At 34.5% G+C, this 22,092-nt stretch overlaps 1 protein-coding gene across 4 annotated transcripts in view; it reads left to right on the top strand.

Annotated features, from left to right (window-relative positions):
• LOC6038718 (protein madd-4) overlaps window positions 1–22,092 on the top strand; it is a 423,565-nt gene that overhangs the window by 98,068 nt on the left and 303,405 nt on the right. The gene's annotated exons all lie outside the window — the stretch shown is intronic.

Genomic DNA, 22,092 nt, shown 5'->3' with positions numbered 1-22,092 from the left:
AATCATATGCAGCTTTGCATAAGACACCAAATCGATCAGAAAATGTCTTCCCAAGATTGTCCCATACTTGTAGGAAAATTAACGGGCTTTCTGAAGAAAAAAAAATACACTTAAAGGAAGATTCACGCCACTTCTATGAGATTTTCAATTTTTAAGTTTGAAAGTTAAATTTAAAGGTGATGTCCCGATTTTTTTTCGCTCAAAATTTTTGAGGAAATAGCCTTAGCCTTTTTTTTTTCTTTTTTTTTTTTTTTTTATTTTTAAACATCCATCGTTGTATTAATTATGATATTATCAGAAATTCAGCATAAATGTGTGTTTTCGTCAAATTAAAATCAAATTGTTCAGTTCTCTATTTTTTCAACCAAGATGGCGGTCAATCACATTCAATCAAAACACGCGTTTAGCGCCATATTTTTTAAAACTTTTTGCATGCCTTATGGCACTTGACCAACCTTGGTTTCAAAGAAGCATGCGATAAAACCGTTTGGCATGACATTGCTATTGGGTTTTCTAGACTCTGTTAAAACTTTCATAAAACCTTATTGAAAGCCATTTAGCTTTTATTGTCACAAGGTTTTATGGTCGAGGCATGAAACCTTGTTAGATCCTACTAATTATCTCTTGCTTATTGGTTACGGTGAATGCCCAAATAAAACTATCAAGCAATCAAGATGCTATTATAAAACCTCAATAAAACTAGGTAGTGGCTAGTTGGTTTAAAAATGTTACTTGGGGTCGATTTGTTTTTTTTTAAATACGCAACTATTGGTACCCAGAAAAGGTCATCGCTGAAATTTTCAAGTAATTGCAGTTTTCGTGAAAAAAGTTGTTTTCCCATTTTTGCGCCCCGTTGAAAATCCCAGATTTTATTTTTCAAAAATCATATCTTGAGTACTGTTCAACATCTCATTTTTTTATAAGTTATGTGAAATTTTCCGAGGAGTGCTATAAAAAAAATTCAGACATCTCAAGTAACATTTTTTTCCAGGAGTACTACAAGAGCTCTTCAAGAAAGCTACAGCAAAATTCTCTTCAAAACTTCTTCAGGAGTTTGGAAGAGTACTTGAAGAGAGTTTTATCCTACCGCGGTCCAAACTGCTATGCTGTAGCTATCTTGAAGAGCTTTTGTAGAACTCCTGGAAAAAAATGTTACTTGGGATAAGCTCTTTGGTTTTGACACGATCGAAACGCCATTCTATGTTTTCATACGAATTTTTCAAATGTTTGGCTGGATTTTCGGTCCTTAAATTATTTTTTGCTTTAAGAGTCAACTAATAACATTTCATGATTTTTTTTTGCAAAAATTGACAAAAATGACCATTTTTGTGACCACCCTTACACGGTGTAGGTCTCCGTATTGTCAAAACAAAAAATAAGGGTCTGATAATCTTGGTCAAGAAACACTAAACAAATTTTGAGCCTGATCGGAGAACTTTTTTTCAGTTTATGCTATCTCCAAATTTATGAATTTACATCATTTTCAGAATCGCACCATAAAACATGCGAAAAAAATAGGAGTACTGAGTCATTACATGATTTGAGGTGCCACCCTGTCATGCAGAGGGGAAACACATTCCTGGCGCGCTTATTGGAGCATGACCCATCTTTTGGCGCTCGCGCCGCGCGCGAAAACCCTGATCCTTGATTCGCCAAACCACCCTTCAGGACAGCATCCCCCTCCCCCAGTCGTGTTTTTCCCCTTTGCTGCACGTGTAATTCCGGGCACGTATCGCGAATAGCATATAATTTAACGTTCATCATCAATTCCCGGACGCCTGCACATAATAACGACGGAGGTCGTCGCGTGGCGTTGTACCCCGCCCTAGGGATGTTCAGAAAGCACTGCTGCTGCTGCACTGATGGAGTTTTCAGAATAATGCTTATCCTAGCGTGGCAGTGGGAGGTAGCTTGACACGTGGGACCGGATAAAAAGCTGGGATGAAGCAAGACAGGTGGATTGACAGTCGAGATGGCGCTTGGAGTTACAGGATGGGGTGGGGTAGGGGTTCAGCAGGGGGCTGATGATGCAAGCAACCGGGCAATGAATAATGGATCGAGGTGTGGAAATTTCTCATTTTTATTCCAAACAGAAGACTAAAGGGAGCCTGGGTGCTTGGAAGCGTTATCGCTGGCTGATGTCTTGATTGACCTGGGTTAAAAGGGCGTGTGTTCGAGCGGAACGTGAACGATTTGTTAGCTGTTGTTCCGTCAGGAAGATTTTTCAATTAATAATGTTTAATTTTGATAAAAATGCTGAAACATTTTGAAACAAAAGATATTAAGAAGTTTAAATCACAAAAAACTAACCTGTTCATTTCCCAAATGAAAGAAGAGAGTGTTTCCAGAGCAGACCACATCTATTTTTAAAACAAATTCCATTAAAATCCCTTTCCCAGAACCGAATCTACTTCCCTTTTTCAGAATTCACACAACCGTACGAACGGCCTTTGGGATGCCAGATGGTTCTGGTTGAAAGTAACACGCACCCCCTAACCTGCCCGGTTGACCTGGCCTTGTGTAATCTGTTAACCTTCGATCATCCTCAAAGGGGAACTAAGAGATTGGCCGGTGTTGCCCCAAAAGGGGTGTCCGTACAAATGTCCACGGGCTGGGAAATGGCACACGCACATGGGATGCGAGAGGTTGGAGTTCTGAAATCCAATCGGAAAAACAACACCCACAACTTCTGAGGATTTTGGAGTTAGGGTGATCCGATTTTCAGGTTTAGTTTTCGAAGGAATCGTAAATACAATTTGGAAATTCTCGGAAAGGACACCCTAGCAAATCTCTAGTTGGCAGGGCTGGGTCAGTCGACCTGTCAATCCCGGCGTCCATTTGGCAAACGAATCGCACACAAACACCAAGCCAATCGACAACTCCAACACAAAAGTCCTTCCCCCCTACCCATTCCCCGATGACTATCAAATATACATTGTGCGACTACATTTGGCCCGAACCAAAAGTGGCCAAAAAGTGATGTGGAACCAAACTGGACATCGAGGCAGTCCATAACTGTCCGTCTGTCGGAGTTTCGGACCCCGAGTCTGCTGCTGCGGTCGATCTATCACCATCATGGGTGTAATTTACTACAAATATCGGAATAAAATATTGCAATCACATAGTTGCGGGCACGGTGAAGAACCGGTTCGACATCGGTTGGGGTCATCCACAAAAAGGTTGTTGGTGCGTTCTGGTGACCGGTGAAGAGACGTTGACGTCGGGGTTGTTCTTTCCACAGAGGTTGATTAGAATGTGGGCACGGTTGAAATCTGGACAATGATAAAAATTTCAGAGTTCTTTTTTCAACCAGCATCGGAGGGAAAAAAATCAGTTAGATTATTTGGTAACTTTAGCATACCTTAACGAACATATAGATTTAATATTTTCTCTAGCTGTGTTCTCTAGAATTTGTCTGGTTTTTTCACCTTGTTTCCAGATTCAAAATAACATAACAATTGTTTGGAAAGATATTTAAATCAAACTAAAAAATATATAAATTAATGGAAAAGAATTGAAATCAATGCGTCATCAACCACACTCCATGAAACTTTCTTAAATGAACTGGATAAAAATTTAGTTTTAAGAAGATTTCAATGGCAGCCTGTGTTTTATAAAAATCTACGAATAATGTTATGGCATTTTACACCTAAAATAATACTTATTAACCTTTAAACGTGTTAAACAGATTTTAGTTCAGCCAGTGTCTAATGGAAAATCACATATTTCAAAACTTTTTCTTACCAATACTTTAAACGAGGATATTAAGTTATCTCATGTTTCTAAAGTTATTTCAAGCAACTTAATGCTTAACAAAATTCTAAACTTGTCTTGTTTTATGATTTTGTTACCGTAAAACGGGGTGACTTTGATAGGTTTGAGATTTTTTGGCAAAATGAAGAGTACAAATAAAATACGTACGGAATTGTCTGGAATCAAACTGACCGAGGTAGAGGAAATTTGAAGGTACTTCTAGGAGAAGATTTTATTAAATTTTGAAAAGTTTAAAAAGTTAGTTAACTATAATTAAGAAAACGTTGATGAATAGCATTATTTTCATATTCTCAAAGTGTCATGATCAGGGTTGTTAAAATATCATGGTCGGCTCCTAATCGCCATCTCGTGTATTCTCATTGCAGTTTTCGGAGACTTCAGACTCAGCGGTGAGAGCGCATAGTCGAAGAAAAGGAGAGGAGTGATAGAGAGAGAATGACATCGCTGGGAATCACGAGACACAAGAAGAGATCTCACAAGCTATAGTGACGGCCCCTATACTCTCGGATATTTTTGGTGCAGAGATAATCTATTGATAGCTTTTTTATCACTCATTTGCAACACTGGTCATGATTTTCTCAATGAACATGATTTCAAATCGGAAAACGGAATGCATTTTCGGATCCTTCGGACAATTTTCTACTAGGAGAAGGTTAAACAAATTTTATACAAAATGTGAAAACTTTTGATTCGTGCTTCGAATTAAGTTTAAAATGCTATATGGACCGATAATTTTATAAACAAAACTAGTTTTAATAAATCTCAGGCAAAGTTCTGACTTTTAACCATTTTACCTAAAATTTATATGTATTTTGTTAAAAAGCTTATAAAATTAGTTAACTAAATATAAACATTGACTTGTTTTTGTTAAAAACTATATCAGCAACCTTAGTACATTTGACGTAAAAAAAATTGAATACCTTTAACCTGATTTCAACTACAAAACTATGTCTATCAAAGTCACCCCGGTATTAAAAACTTTTTTTTCAAATATAGTGCATAGACTACATGTTTTAAAAATAATAGTCTTGTAAAAACCCTTACCAGTTGGAAATTATTCCAAAAATAAATTAAAATCATATCAATGTCACCCCGGTTTACGGTACTTCATTTTCAGTATTATTATTTGCACTCAACTGGGCAAATCTTTACCTTTTAAATTTAATTTTATATTTTTTAAAATCTAACTGACTTAACTGGGTGTGTTTTGTTTGCCCAAAGAAGTAATTTTTCATCATCAGTTGGTTCTTATAATTTTTAAAGTTAAATATTGTCATTGATATTAAAAATAAGTATTAGAAAAAACCTCTTTTTTCTAAATTTTAGAAAAGGTAAACATCATTGGACAAAAATAAATAAATAAATAAATTTCAAGAAGCGTTTAATTTATAATGTTTTTCTAATTTACTTTTTTATGTAAAAATAAATTTGCAAACATAAATACATTTGAGTAATTTAGATAAAATTCACCATTTACTAACTTTTTTTAACAAAAGTAGCCTTTTTTCATATAGTTTGCCTATTTTCAAAATGACTGCAAAATTCCCTACATTATGTTTTTTGCATATTGTTGATACGGCATTTGGTTGCTGAGATAAGGCAAAGATAAAAAAAATATTTATTTGAATTCGGGAACTAATATTACGAATTTCAAAGTTAAAAAAATCATTCGTGAAATTTCCTGATCTCTTAAAAAAAAAATAGTTATTCAAGTTTATGATTAACCTTCAGATAAAAACAATTTAAATTTCCTGCTCTTTTCAATAAAATAATTTCAAAACATTCTAATAATGGAAAGTTTTTTGAAAGGACTTAAACCACTCATTTTTGAAATCACCGAAATTTCAGCTTGTTTTTAAGATTTCAAAATATGTTTTTTTGAAAGGGCAGAACATTTATGATTTGTTTTACAGTTTAAATTTTTTAAACCATTTTCGAAGTCACAACAAATAAACAAAACTCCAATAATACTAAAAATTTGAGAATGCTTGCCTCCAATACTTTCTGAAGATCAAAAATTGAATTTCGTGTAGTTGTGTTGTAGAGCTTTAATTCAAAGCAATTTGTTTGTTTTTGTCCTTGCCACAATTTAACTTTTGATAAATGAATCAAGAAAATCGTTTCAAGCCATGGTTTGTTTTTTTTAAATAAAGGATAAGGGTTTGAAACACGATTTCTCTATTCAAGCAAATGCAAGCTATTTTCAAAGCTGTTATTTTATATTCATTTTGGATATATTGTTGTTAAGGAAAAGTATTTCAGTTGGTTGAAAATTGAAGACATTTTGGAAAATAATCTTAGGGAAACTCATTTTTCTTAATCTGCTTTATCTAAGTAAAACCCTAATTTTGCTCAATTTGCAAAAATAAATTCAAAATCAAAACTTAGTTAGAAATTTTCCAAGACCTTTTAAATTGATAAGATTCCAATATTTTTTTGAAAATTTTAGTTGAACATTTATTCATATTTGATTTATTTTTGAAACATGTACTGGAGTGAGCCATACAATATTAACCTACGTTTGAAACGTTTCTTTAATTGCGCTTTAAAAAATAGTTCGTTAAAAATTGTTATTCAAAACCAACCGTAGCAGACAGTCATTGTGTTTTTTTTACATATTAATAAAAAAAAACTTTTCATGAAAATATCTCAGATTTAAATGATTTGAATAAAAAATACATAAAATTATATTTTTGATAGTTTTAAGTTCATTACAGTTTTAGTTTATATATATATTTTTTTTCTATTATTTATTAACTTAAAAAACACAATTTGTCTTTCTCTTCAAAAGCCCAGCCCAAAGTTTTCAGCATCAGACTATATTTAAGTGCTGTCTGGCTTTTATCAGCCTGGTGAAATATTAATTCGATTCCATTTCCCCCACCCCCACCTTCTCCTGGAAATGTCTATCTTCATTCGCAAGTCTGTGAGTCGTCCAAGCGAAAAGCCATGTGTGTTTGTGGATTCTCGAAAAAAAAAAAACACCAAAGGATAATACTGTTCAGGATTTCTTCTTTCCGTCCCCGAGTACTCTCCATGGACATTACGGTGAAGAAAAAAAGACCTGGTGACAGTATCTCATGGAGAACATCTCCGCAAAAAGAATGGGTGGGCGGGATGGAGTGGGTGTGCTCGGTGTATTACTGCGGTGGTGAAAGGACATTTGCTGAAATTGACTCCTTCTTTCTCTGTGCCGGGTCGAGAGACAAGTGTTGCGAACCAGAAGTGCGTACGAGTTCTGGAAACTGTTACCCAATTGGCTGAGAGTGCTCCTTCTTGGTAGATCAAAAGTCACCTGAGCACGTTGCCTGGGGGTTTCATTAGTTGAAAGGTGTATCAAATTACCGGAATGCATTCTGGGGAGAGGGATTTGTGTCTCGTTACTAAAACTACTATGCGTGATCAAGTGTTGGTTTAAGTGATTTCACCCAGTTTGAAATTAAATTGATTAAAATTCTGCACAAACGAAAAAAAAATCGTTCAAAATTGCTTGTTGATTGTTTTACGTCATGTGCAACAGCCCTTTCCTTCCAAAAACAATTGAATTAACTTACTCTCAATTTTCCCAACCCATGATCAGTTCAATTTGGCGCGGGAAAACGTCCTTCATCTGCACTGCATCAACCCAGAATTGGCCCGGGTTTCCGGGCTGTCCGAACTTCATTTATAATAATCAACTACAAATAACCTTTCAGCAGAGCGCAGAGTAGCGCACAACAGACCGAATATTTGAGCACCATTCGAATGTACTTCTGACCTGTTGTTGTTGTTATTTTCGGTTGCAATCGGGAGTGCATTCGGCATCGAACGCCACCAGTCAGAGTGCACTGCATTTTCCGCTTCCAGTTTACTAGCCAATTGGGGAGGAACACTGAGGATCCAGTCAACCGCGAGCTGAAAGGGGAAAGCACAGTGGGATTTATTTGTAAAAAAAGCTGAGGTTAAAGTATCAACATGAAACTATAAAATTGACGAATTGTTACAATAGTTTACGGTCACTTGTAAATTTGCTTGTAAGGCTGGTACAATTTTTATTTTAAATTTTTTGACTCCCCCTCTTCAATGTTGGCCCGAAAAGTCAGGAGGCAAACAAAATATGTTTTCAAGAAAATTCAAAATTTCAATGGGAATTGAATTGCAATCAGCTGAAATCAATTTAAAATGCATTCTCCTAGAATCATTTTTAGCATGTTTGGGTTGATTTAAAAATCATTTGAATTTTGAAAAATTGTCGATGTTTACTATCGCATATAGTTTTTTTTTTCGCTAAAATAATTGTTTTCATCAAATCTTTCATTTTTTGAGCTAATGATTGTAGAACAACTGTTGTACTAGTGCACAGTGTTCGGAATGGCAAAATTAAGTGGAATAAATTGATAACTCCTTTATTTGACGTCCTAGCCAAATGGTGTCTTCGAAAGAGTTGTTGTACTTGATAAGGGCTATCTTTTGAAGTTATTGACATACAGGGTGACGATTTTTCAGGGTGTCAACCAAAAACTAACTTTGTTGGATGACGTTGTAGGGCTTTGGTGTCTTCGGCAAAGTTGTAGAGGAGAAAATTTTATGAAAGTTTGTCGAAGGCGCCAAATTTGTAGCTCTTAATCTACTCGAGATATACGCCATTTTTGCAAAAATGGTCCAAAAAAGCACTTTTTTGGTGATAACTCAAAATGTTTGCATTTTAGCGGCCTACTATGTTCTGAAGAGTTGTTTATAACATAAAACTACACATCTTTGCCCAAGATAGCAAAATGTTTTGAGCCTTTATTGAGGAGTTATAACCATTTTTAAGTGATTTTGAGCCTATTTTCAAGTTGCTATGTTTTCAAAATGGCGCATTTTGGCGCAAAACCCAACAATGCTTCGAAAGTACACACTTTCAACTACATTTCCTGAAAATATCTCCGTGTCTATCCGTGTCTATTTTTAGATATCTCAATTTGAATTTGACGGTTTTTAATCAATTTATTTATAATTTTTAAGCAAAATCTTATTGAAAACGTGGTAATAATCGGTAAATTGAAGGGTAAATTGATCGATTTTTATGGAAAATACATTGTCTATTGAAAAAAACGACAACTTTTCTAAAGTGACCAAATATAAATGGAAATATTTAATTTTAAATACGAACAATTATTTACAATTTTAACTTACATTATTTTTGGGCTAAACAAGTTTTTATTCATAATTTTAGAATGTGTGTCATAATTTTAAGCATAGACAATGTATTTTTCATAAAAATCGATCAATTTACCCTTCAATTTACCGATTATTACCACGTTTTCAATAAGATTTTGCTTAAAAATTATAAATAAATTGATTAAAAACCGTCAAATTCAAATTGAGATATCTAAAAATAGACACGGATAGACACGGAGATATTTTCAGGAAATGTAGTTGAAAGTGTGTACTTTCAGGTGCATTGTTGGGTTTTGCGCCAAAATGCGCCATTTTGAAAACATAGCAACTTGAAAATAGGCTCAAAATCACTTAAAAATGGTTATAACTCCTCAATAAAGGCTCAAAACATTTTGCTATCGTGGGCAAAGATGTGTAGTTTTATGTTATAAACAACTCTTCAGAACATAGTAGGCCGCTAAAATGCAAACATTTTGAGTTATCACCAAAAAAGTGCTTTTTTGGACCATTTTTGCAAAAATGGCGTATATCTCGAGTAGATTAAGAGCTACAAATTTGGCGCCTTCGACAAACTTTCATAAAATTTTCTCCTCTACAACTTTGCCGAAGACACCAAAGCCCTACAACGTCATCCAACAAAGTTAGTTTTTGGTTGACACCCTGGAAAGTCGTCACCCTGTATGTCAATAACTTCAAAAGATAGCCCTTATCAAGTACAACAACTCTTTCGAAGACACCATTTGGCTAGGACGTCAAATAAAGGAGTTATCAATTTATTCCACTTAATTTTGCCATTCCGAACACTGTGTAGTGTTAAATGCATATTGAAACACTTTTTTCATGCAAATGTTGAAACTATGGCTTGTTATTTCAATATTTATTTTTATTTTTTTCACTAAATCACTGTTCAAAATTCAAAGATGAACCTAATAACATTTTAAAAATTAAATGATTAATGAATAATTTTTGCTATGGACAAGGTTTTCGCTAATTTTTTATTTCTATTTACTTTCGGTTAGATTTTCAAAGGTTATTTTGAGTTATTTTCCGAGTTGACCTCAGTTGAAAGTTGATTATCAATATTTGTTTCTTAATTCCTTTAAAAACCAAATATACTTAAAAGAAATGTGCATTTAGAGATGTTTTTTTTCTGCTGATCAAAAGCTTGTGTAAAACTGAACTAACAAATTTTCTAGTCAAACACTTAGAGCGATATTATTCGAAAATATTCCGTAAACTTTTAAACGATTAACAAAATATTGGAAGGTCCTGAAGATTTGAATCAGCAGTCAAATTTATCTTTGAAAAAAACATTAACAGGTCTTGTTATACCATGAGGCCATATCGAATAAGTGTACGGATATTTGCTCAGCAAAAATTGGTAGCCATAGTTATGAAGTTGACAATTTTTCGGGCAAGTAATGTTTTTAAAAGAAATTGTGTTTATTTTTTGAAAAAAATTAACCCTCTACACTGCAAAAAAATGTGTAATTTTGGAAGGTGTAATTTTAGAAGAATGAATATGAATTATGATGTAATTTTACCTCAATTAAGACTGATAAAGTGACATTGCACCAGAATAGTGGTAAAATTACACATTTTCAGAGGTAAAATTACATATTTTTTCTGACATAAAAGATGTACCCTTACCCAGATGTAATATTACCATGATTTTTTTGTTCTGTTTACAACCCAATCCCACCTCTAGACGGGCTTCGATCTAAAAGTTCGCCATAAATCCTTTTTGTAACCATTTTTGATCATAAAAAGCATTGGAAAGAAAACCTCTGCAAATTCAAAAAAAAAATAGTTATTTATGTTTTTAAAAATGAAATTTTTTTAGGGACCAGCTTTGCAAGTGTTTTTTACTAACATTTGCTATATTCTAGGTAAAAAGAAGTGCGCAGTAATTTTTGTAGTGTCCTAGACTAGGCCTATACGCATTCTTTTTAAATTTAAATGATAATGGAGCCATGCTATAGCAGAAAATGTGAAAAACTAGCAAAACATTGTAAAAGTGACTGTAAAAACATGAAAAAATTAGAAAGGCAAAATATAATTATAGGAGGTGGTAGAAAAGACCAAATACTACCAAAAACAGACACAAACTAAACAAGATAAATGCAAATTAAAATACAAAAAAAACATAAAACAAGATAAGTAAAGTTTTCCATAGAACAAAAGTTGCTCAAAATTGCCTCTTAAACACGGGAAAATTAAAAAAATCGAAAAAAAAATTTGGCTGGTTGAGGACAAGGATGCCAGATGCACAGATTTATCTGTGTTTCACAGACATTTGAGCTTGTGTGAGACATTTTTTGAGTTGCACAGACTTAAAATAAATTAACATCACATCACATTAATTTTTGACCTGTTTAAATACTAGGCAAAATTTTGATACTATAAATAATTTTTGTCACAAAATGAACAGATGTTTCGTTTTTTAAAATAGAAAATCTGACGAATGATTGTCGATCGTCTATTGAAAATAAAGGTCTAATTTGACGTAACCTAGAAAAATCTAATCAATCAGTTTTTGGCTGTACTCGTCCACAAGCACAAAGAATTATAGAGATTTTTTTAAGCTTAAAACAAAATAAAATATTTTCAGAAACGGGCAAAGATAAACACATCTTTACCAAAAATAAGGCTTGAATTTGCATTTTTTTGGCAATGTTTCTATTTTACCCATGATAAACATTTTATCTTTGGCTTAAAAGTAGCGGATTTTTGTTTCCTTACAAATATATTTAAAAAAAAACCAAAATGTACAAAGAATATGGACCGCAGAAAAAATAATATTGGGAAAAAATTTTACACAAAAAGGGTTTCAGAGTAAAACCCCCCAAAAAGTTCGAGCAAAATAAAAAATACAAAATAAAATCTACCTCTCAATTCCGGAAAACACCCCTTTAGATGTTATAAGCCATCAAGTGCTAAAAAGTTGAAATTTTAAGCTCTCAGATTTTATCAGCACGAGTCGTACATTTATCCAACGAGGTTCATCGAGTTTGATAAACACGACGAGTTCTGAAAAATACAAGTTTTGTAACGAGTTCCGTGAAGCATTTTTTGAAATTCCGAAAAATACCCTTTGAATGGAATTTTAAGTCAAATGACAATTCACCACGAAAATGAAAACAATGTTGAAAAGTATAACTTTTCGATAAAAGTGGTAAAAAGTTCAACTTTTCTGTACCCACTTCAAAAATGGTCCTTTTCGGAAGTTAATAACTTTTCAGCAAAAAATCCTAAAAATATGGTGTCTCTGGATAAGCTGTTCTAAAATTAATTAATGCCCTACATCTGAGAATTGAGAAAGATGATGATTATTGCGCCCTTTACAGGTAAAAAAACTGAAACAGTGGCTTTTCTCCATACAGTTAGACAATTTTTCCCATACAAACTTCAAGCGATTCGAGGGTAGGGTTCCCGTGGTCAGAATGAGCTAAAATTTGGAATGGGTCAATCTTTGATTTCAGGGGGTAGCCTCGAGAAAGCCCGGGTTTGGAACACCCTAATGAATATTTTAATGCAAAGAATTAAAAAAAAGTATTGCGAATGCAAACCTTCGAATTTTTCGCTAATAATTAAATCTTGATTTTTAAAGATCCAATTACCCCTATATTTTCCCTCCTTACTTGAGGCAGTTATATAAAAACACCCTGAATGCATAAAAAAATTGTTTATTTGACTTCAAAATAACTTTGGATTTGATAGTAACTTGATATTTTTCGTTTATATTTTTTATAATGATTTCTTGTAATACTTAGAATGAATTTATTTTATATTGTTTGTTTGATGTGCAAACACAGAAATCAACCTGCCAGTTATCATCAATAAACTTCTGCTTTACAACTATAATTGCGTTTACCAATAACCATACGGTTTTGATTGTCCGATCTGTAGCTTTACAAAATTTAATCACATTTCAATAAAATTTAGCCAAAATTGCTCCAATGTCCCAACCAGCTGCAGCTCAGAACCTGCTGCTGCAACAGAGTCCACACACTCGCAGTTTCGGTTCTGTTTCTGGTCATCCAGTAAACCTCCACTCAACCTCTTTCTCTCTCTCTGGTGAGCTTTTGTTCCACAAGTCACCGTCGACGGTTGTTTTGCCGCTTGGAAGCAACAATCAATTTTATTGATTTTTCCAAGCCCTTTTTCCCATTTCCCGCTGCTACTAACTGCCGGGTGGAAAATCCTCCAACCGGGGGTGGGACGGGGTTCAACCGATGTTGGGCCACATAAATTTTTCATTCCTTTGGGTTGCTGACTTTCCACGTGTCCGCTCGCCGAACCAGCTTTCCATTAGTCGCAAATGTTGAGCTAGGTTGAGATCCACTGAACCGTGTGGGTGTGTGTGTATTTTCGGGACTGTCATTTGTGGAACGGAACCGGGTGATGTTAAAAACCATCCAGCCAGAGTTTATATAATTGCACAAGCTGTTGTCGCGGTGTGGATTCGCCACTACATGACAGTTTAGGACAGGAGACAGTAGCAGCAGCCGTTGGGGGAGGAAAAAAAGGGATCTATTCTCGGACATGGATCATTTCACTTGGGTTATTCTTCCCTTGGGCTGGAAGGGGATAAAAAGTTGTTCTGGGGCTCATATTCATTGGGGGATTATTGTACCTGGCGCGCTGCTGTTGTCGGAAGTGGATAAAGAATGAAAGAACGACATTTTTCCGAGGTCCCGAATCTGTCAAGGTCGAGATGGATTTGAGAAAAGTGGAGCTCGTGAATTGCGTAAGGTACTGGAACATTAATTTAAAAAAAATGAAATTCTATGTGGGTAATTCTCCGCCAACTAACACAGCAGTTGCCCCGACCCCTCTTCGATTTGCGTGAAACTTTGTCCTAAGAGGTAACTTTTGTCCCTGATCACGAATCTGAGGTCCGTTTTTTGATATCTCTTGACGGAGGGGCGGTACGACCCCTTCCATTTTTGAACATGCGAAAAAAGAGGTGTTTTTCAATGATTTGCAGCCTGAAACGGTGATGAGATAGAAATTTGGTGTCAAAGGGACTTTTATGTAAAATTAGACGCCCGATTTGATGGCGTTCCGAAAACGTATTTTCATCGAAAAACACTAAAAAGTTTTAAAATTCTCTTATTTTCCGTTACTCGACTGTAAAATTTTGGAACATGTCATTTAATGGGAAATTTAATGTACTTTTCGAATCTACATTGACCCAGAAGGGTCATTTTTCATTTAGAACAAAATTTTTCATTTTAAAATTTCGTGTTTTTCTAACTTTGCAGGGTTATTTTTAGAGTGTAACAATGTTCTACAAAGTTGTAGAGCAGACAACAAAAATTTTGATATATAGACATAAGGGGTTTGCTTATAAACATCACGAGTTATCGCGATTTTACGAAAAAAAGTTTTGAAAAAGTTACTTTTTGCGTTTCTCTTTGTTTCGTCGTCCGTGTTTGTCGCGGGTGACCATGAACGGCCATGATCGATGACGACCAACTTTTTCAATTTTTTTTTTTTTGGAAAATCGCGATAACTCGTGATGTTTATTTGCAAACCCCTTATGTCTATACATCAAAATTTTTGTAATTGTCTGCTCTACAACTTTGTACAACATGGTTTCACTCTAAAAAATAACCCTGCAAAGTTAGAAAAAACACGAAATTTTAAAATGAAAAATTTTGTTCTAAATGAAAAAATGACCCTTCTGGGTCAATGTAGATTCGAAACGTACATTAAATTTCCCATTAAATGACATGTTCCAAAATTTTTTACAGTCGAGTAACGGAAAATGGGAGAATTTTTAAAACTTTTTTAGTGTTTTTTCGATGAAAAATACGTTTTTTCGGAATTCTGAGTACGCCATCAAATCGGGCGTCTAATTTTACATAAAAGTCCCTTTGACACCAAATTTCTATCTCATCACCGTTTCAGGCTGCAAATCATTGAAAAACACCTATTTTTTCGCATGTTCAAAAATGGAAGGGGTCGTACTGCCCCTCCGTCACGAGATATCAAAAAACGGACCTCGGATTCGTGATCAGGGACAAAAGTTACCTCTTAGGACAAAGTTTCACGCAAATCGAAGAGGGGTCGGGGCAACTGCTGTGTGAGTTGGCGGAGAATAACCCAACTGTCAAATTTTGTGAACGTTTTTCTCTAAACACCGAATTGATTTACGGGTGCCACGATATCTCGAGATGAGTTGGACCAAATAGGCTGAAATTTGGGGAAGGAACTCCCAAGACATATCCCGTGTGCATGACGATTTCTTTTATATGAAAAACATAAAAATATTTTCATATTTTTTTTAAATAAGTTTTTAAAAATCGGCCTTCGTCATGCACACAGGACCGGTTTAACGTGTCTTCACCAACATTTTGAGCCGATTTGGTCAAATAAGTGTTGAGCTATCGTGGCACCCGGTTTTGGAAACTGCTAACTTCAAATAGATATATCTCAGCAACGATGCATCCAAATGTCTTCAAATTAGTTTTGTTAACAGATGAAAATGTATATTTAAATACCCTTAAAGCAGATTTAAAAAATGGTTAAATTTGTGCTCATACCAATCTCTGACATTTTTGCCGATTTACATGTATGTAACCCCTTAAGAGACTTTGAAGATTGGATCTCTAAAATACAGCGCACAGTGGGCGAAATGGAACCCAAAGTCGGACTTAATTGAACGCGGCTGGTTCCCTGGTATGAAAAATTGTGTTTCTTATGTAAAAAAAATCCGGGAAATCGATTGGTGATGGTTTTATCCACCGCACGAAACGGCAAAGGGTCCATTTTGCCCCAATTCTCAATTTTTTTACATTTTTTCTTGATAATCGGTCTGTATTAAGAGCGGAGGCTTTATGCGGCCATCCAAAATGCACTTAACTTATGTGAAAATGTCCCAGGAATCCAGTAAAAATAACCACATGCACCGCAAAAATCATCTAGGGTCCATTTAACCCCAATGCCGCTATAAAAGCATTTTTGGCCGTTTTCAAATGTTAGGTCAGATTTTAAAAATCTGTTTCAAACATTCATATTGATATAGAAATTAAACTAAATAAAAAGATTGGAGAATCAGTTTTGGGCCAATTTTCCCAAACGCAGAATAAACTGCCTTTTACATAATTTTTATTTTTATCAACATAAATGTTCCAAACTATCAAGTGCAAATTGTCATTCTTATGTAAAATTGTGTGATCTTTACGATAAAAATATTTTCAGATTTTTAAAATCTGACCTAGCATTTGAAAACGATCAAAAATGCTTTTATAGCGGAATTGGGGTTAAATGGACCCTAGATTATTTTTGCGGTGCATGTGGTTATTTTTACTGGATTCCTGGGACATTTTCACATAAGTTAAGTGCATTTTGGATGGCCGCATAAAGCCTCCGCTCTTAATACAGACCGATTTTCAAGAAAAAATGTAAGAAAATGGGGAATTGGGGCAAAATGGACCCTTTGCCGTTTCGTGCGGTGGATAAAACCATCACCAATCGATTTCCCGGATTTTTTTTAAATAAGAAACACTATTTTTCATACCAGGGAACCAGCCGCGTTCAATTAAGTCCGATTTTGGGTTCCATTTCGCCCACTGTGCAGCGTATAAAAGAAAAAGGAACAAGAAAATTGAATATCTCAGCAACTAATGGTCCAATTTTCAATGTTGAATTTGTAAAATTTTATAATCTTGTAAAAAAATATTTTTAAAATTTTGGGATAAAGACTAACATTTCAAATCGGCGTTATACTGAATGTTTGTTTATATGCATTTTTATTACAAAATATATTTTAGAGTTATTTGGAATTATTTGAAATATGCAAAAAATTGTATCAAAACTTGAAAAAAAAACAAGAAAATAGTTAAAAATTATTTTGAGTATTGGCCTGAAACCAACGTTGAACTTTACAGTGGTAATCAATATTTTCCGATAAATTTCTAATTATTATCATAATAACCTTGATCATATTTTTACTAAATATTTAATCTTTCTTTTTTCAGGTAAGTCTCGCCAGATTGCTCAAAACCACAAACAGTAAGTTTAGAAACAAAGCTCATTTCCAACCATGAAAATAGTAAAACCGTCAATCCTGTTAAAAGAAAATTAATATCCTTCTTTAAATTAAAATATCATCTTCCAAGTGCAATTCCAATCACTTCCAATGATGCACTTGGCGCGCAAATCCGACGCTTATAAACGAAATCGGACGAGTAATCCTCAAATTAATGCCGAGTACGTACAAACCGTACTACAAGAAAAAGCTCTTTTCCTAAAAGCCTTCTTCAGGAGATTTTCCCCCACTTTTCTTCGTTCATTCATTCCAGCAATATTTTCTCCGCACTTTTTCTTCCACTTGCTTTAGCCGGCACGCCAGATCAAAAGGTGCATGCTGCTGAATGTATGCAAGTGGGACACTGAATGGGGAAAAGCACGCAAATCTAAATTGGCATTTTCTTCCTGCTTCCTGGAAATTGTGTTGGGTGGGGGCGGTGAAAGCGGAGAAATAAATAAAGCACTTTTGCCCCCATCTCATTCACTTTCAAGTGCCTTCCCCACTCCACTTAAGTCAATCCTCGATGGGGGGGCGAGGAAATCTCGGATAAACTATTTTTCTATTATAAAAATATTTAAATAAAAATTTATCCTTCGATTTCGTCTGTATCCTTTCACGTTTTGCGGGTTGAAAGAGGCGGGGTGGAGCGGAACATCTTCCATGCTTACCGTCTAGTGCACGGTGAGAAAAAAAAATATTTTGATTTCTACCTTTCGTCGTAGTCGACGAATGCATTTCTTCAAAACAATTTCAACATGCGCTCCTGATTCAAATGCATTTCGGATGATTTGCAGCGGGAGGAACGATTTGCACTTTACACCATCTTCGTTATTTTTTGGCGGCGTGCTTATTAAAATAGATAATTAGTTTTTAATACTTTATCAGCAACAACTTCCTTCTTTCTAAAAATATTTGCAGATTTTCCGTGAAATAAAGAGTTAAAATTAAATACGTAAGGAATGGTATGGAATCATACCACTTACAACGGTCAGGTCAGGTCAGGATTTTTGTTTGCTTAAATTGATATGCATTTTACACTAGTTCGACTATTTTGTAATCATAAGTTTTCAAAAAATGATAGATTTTACGAAAACAAAAATTTTAGCCAAAAAAACACTTTTTGCGGTGCTGTATATCGAAAATTAAAAAAGATCTATCGATTTTTTAAATAAACCCATAAATGCTAAAAATGATTCTAAACACATGACAATGCATTTTAAATGGATTTCAGCTGATTGCTCTTGAATTCCCATTAATTTTTTTTTGTACCAGCCTAATAAAAGAAAACTATAAGTAGCTTGACTTATTTTATTTTGAATCTTTGGTGAACAAACGGATTATTACGGCATAAAAATAAACAAATTTATTTCTGTTATTTTTGTTCAATATTGTAAAGTTAAATGAAAATTTTATAAGAATTTTCAATGTTTATAATTTAAAGGAAATATCTATAACAAATGATAGAAAATAGCCATGAATGAATTTTGCTTATACTTTTTTGAAATATTATCGCTTTTCCTGAAAACCATGACTACAAATACAATTTCATATCACTTATTTTACTGATTGTACTTTTGGTGAATCTTTTGTTTAGGATGTGCTTCGTTTTAAATATATTTTAAACAAAGGATAAATGAGGATAATTAAATACACAATTCAGCCGATGAATATTTCATAAAGTTGAAAAATTCGTTTTTCAGATTAATATTTTGTTTCAAGGGTTCATATTTAGCCTTCCTCACTGAGGTAAGGCTATAATCCTGCTCTAAAAATGAACTTTGTATAAAAACGTCGTAGACCCACCATCATGTATACATATCGACTCAGAATCGAAAACTGAACAAATGTCTGTGTGTATGTGTGTGTGTATGTATGTATGTGACCAACAAACTAGCTCATGTTTCTCGGTACTGGCTGAACCGATTTGCCTCAAACCTGTTGCATTCGACTTGGTTTAGGGTCCCATAGATCGAGTTTTATACAGATTGAAGTTTCGATAAGTAGTTCAAAAGTTATGTATAAAAATGTGTTTTCACATATATCCTGATCTCACTTAAATGTATGTAAACTATGTCCGGATCCACCATCCAACCCATCGTTGGTTAGGTTATCAAAAGACCTTTCCAAAGAGTTCATAACATTGAAGCTCTGGCAACCCTGTCTCGAGATATGGCCACTTAAGTGATATTTATGTACTTTTTTATTCCGGATCTAAAAAATAGATGAAATTTTTGTACAATTCCATCATATCAGCCATTGTTGGCAATAAGTTAGGAAGGCTCCAACCACATAGGTGGATCAAGTTAGTTTTTTTTATCTTGAACTACTGCTTACTTTTTCAGTAATTAGCATGTGTCATTACAATTATTCAAAGATAACATATTTTTTGCAGATTTTTAAGTACTTATTTTGTTATTGGCATGCCTTGAAACTTTTTTTTTGCCGTGAAAAATCACTAATCTTGGTTAACATTAGTATTTTTCTGAAATTAAAAGGGTTCATAGATTAACTTCAAGTTTCTTAAAGTTGAATTCTCAAAATACTTTTTTAATTTTTTGAAATTGTTTTATGTAGTACCGGTGATAAAACATTTAGAAAAAAATAAATAAAAAAAACTCAAATTTGCCGTTGCAAATATTTGACCATGTTTTTTTCCCTGCCCAATATTGGCTCAAAAATTAGAAGGCCGAACAAAATGTGTTACAAAAAAAAAAACTTCCAGATTTCAATGAAGTTGGACGAGCAAACTGAAAATAATTTCAGATGAATTTCTTTCGTTGATAATCACAGTGAGCATGATTGAAACAGTTTAAAAATATTTAGAAGTTTTGTGAAATACCGATCCACAGCTGCAACTTTTTTTTTGAACGAAATATCATTTTTATCAAAACTTATATTATTTTAAACGAATGATTGTAAAACAACTGTACTGATGTATTATGCGCTTTATAACACTTTTTTCATTGGTATGTTGAAACCATGGCAAGATATTTTCAAATTCTAATTTTTCGCCCCCTCTCCCCCTCGAGTTTGGCTAGAGGCAAGGGACATAAATTTTGTAAAATATTTGTAACGGCCTTATCAAGATTACAAAAATCATTTCTAAGTGCAAAAAAACTGCAATCAAACATTACTTTGACACATTTAGATGACACTGAGAAAACTAATTTTAAAAAATAAAAAAAATAGTTTTCTTAGCTTCTCGAAAAAAAGATTGCGGAGTGCTTTTCTTTCACGAAGTATTTTTAAATTAAAAAACTGAACATCTTTCAAAAATTCTGCTTTATAATTTTTCAAAAATTGCATCATTTTTTTTCGTTTATTTGGTTTGTTTTAGATTTTTTTCCAGATTTTGCTCTATGACCCGATTAAAATGTTTGGACCTAAATCAATCAGTTCAATATTTTGCAAATAAAAATATAATTTCTCTCACCGTGCCCTTCTCTCCACGCCGACAGAAACCGAGAAATCTTATTCAAATTCCTCGAGTTTACCCACCAAACATTTTGATCCGAAGCGAACTGGTTGAACCCAGTTAAGCTCCACAGTGCGGCGTCTCCAAAGCTCTTCCGGAAAACCCCACTTTCGGTGCAACCCCAAAACACTGAGTACTGCGCACACAAATATTTTCTAGTATGGTATGTACTTGTGTGTATTTGTGGGGTGCTTCTTGAGTAATGCTTCCTTGGGCGGGATGTGCATGAATGTGGAAGGATCATCGAGGCCGTCGAGTTCAGCACCGAGCAGAAAGCTCTCTAAATAGGGGGAGCACAACGCTTTCGTGAAAGCTGCGAGGAAAACTTTTTTATGCAATTTTCACATGAAAATAAATACAAACACTCACGCGCACATACACTGGTAGTTTGTCTTCACAACTTTACTATTGAATAACGAGAGGCATAAACCGAGCATGTTTTGATATTGGTGGAAGTTCTCCACAGCTGAATGGAGGGCTGTTTGGGTTTGCGATGGAATGTTATGAGAGGAAGATGAAAAGTTGATCTTTCATAAATGGGTTCGGCTATCGGCTTATGTAAATATTGTTTCTGTAAATTGCCCTTGATGAGAAGGTACACAATTGGTTTTGAACTTCCACTCGAACTTCTTCAATACCGATGATTTTACGAAATCAAGACAATTGTAATATTTTAAAGTGACACGTATCCACCAGAATCACCCTTTTCCTAACAGTATTAAAGCTGATCCTTAAGATCCAATCTGCATGATTCCTACGTAGAATCCCAACTCCTAAGCCATCAACTCAGGAATTCTCCTAAGAAGAATTCTCTAAAAACCTCTTAGATTTCCTTCCCTTTTTCCCTAAACAAATAAAAACGTTGATTAGTGTGTGTGGGAGTGTGCGTGCCCCCTTTAGTGTGTCTGCGGGAAAACAGTGGCATGACGACGATAATTTCCGCCAGTGCTGTTCGTTGCTCTTCCGCGGAGCTCGGAGAAATCCCCAGCAAAAACACACAATAAATATAAATTAGATAACTCCCATAAAATGAAATTAAATTGCTTATATATAACGTTATTGTTAAGGGACCATCCATAAACCACGTGGACACTTTTTTGGAAATCTCGAACCCCCCCCCCCCCTCGTGGACAATTGTCCATACAAAAACTTTTTGTATGGAGCGTGAACAATCGCCATACCCCCTAAAGTGTCCACGTGGTTTATGGATGGTCCCTAAATTGACTTCATTATTACGAGGAAGCGACGGCGACGAACGTCATTCGGAGCATTTTCATCCCTCTGACTCTTTTTGTTTTGTAATGGTGAAGTAATGATCTCTTAACCCTCTACAACCCAACCCCGCCTCTAGACGGGCTTCGATTTAAAAAATCGTTAAAAATCCATTTTTAAACCAATTTTTGATCTTTAAAAAGCATTGGAAAGAAGAACTTTTAATTTTTTGGAAAATCTTAGGGTTGGAAGTTTGACTTGTTTTGTGTGACTTTGCCAATGTTTTTAAAAATGTCATTTTTTTAGGGGTCAACTTTGGCTGTGTTTTTTACTAACATTTCCTATACTTTAAGTAAAAAGAAGTATGCAGTAATTTTTGTAGTGTCCCAGACTACACCTCTATGCATTTTTTTACAATTTAAATGATGATGGTGCGATTCTATAGCAG

Source organism: Culex quinquefasciatus, chromosome 2 (assembly GCF_015732765.1).
Source record: "Culex quinquefasciatus strain JHB chromosome 2, VPISU_Cqui_1.0_pri_paternal, whole genome shotgun sequence".
Taxonomy (NCBI): Eukaryota; Metazoa; Arthropoda; class Insecta; order Diptera; family Culicidae; genus Culex; species Culex quinquefasciatus.
The sequence above is the reverse complement of the archived record's forward strand: the minus strand, read 5'-3'. Positions and strand labels throughout refer to the sequence as shown.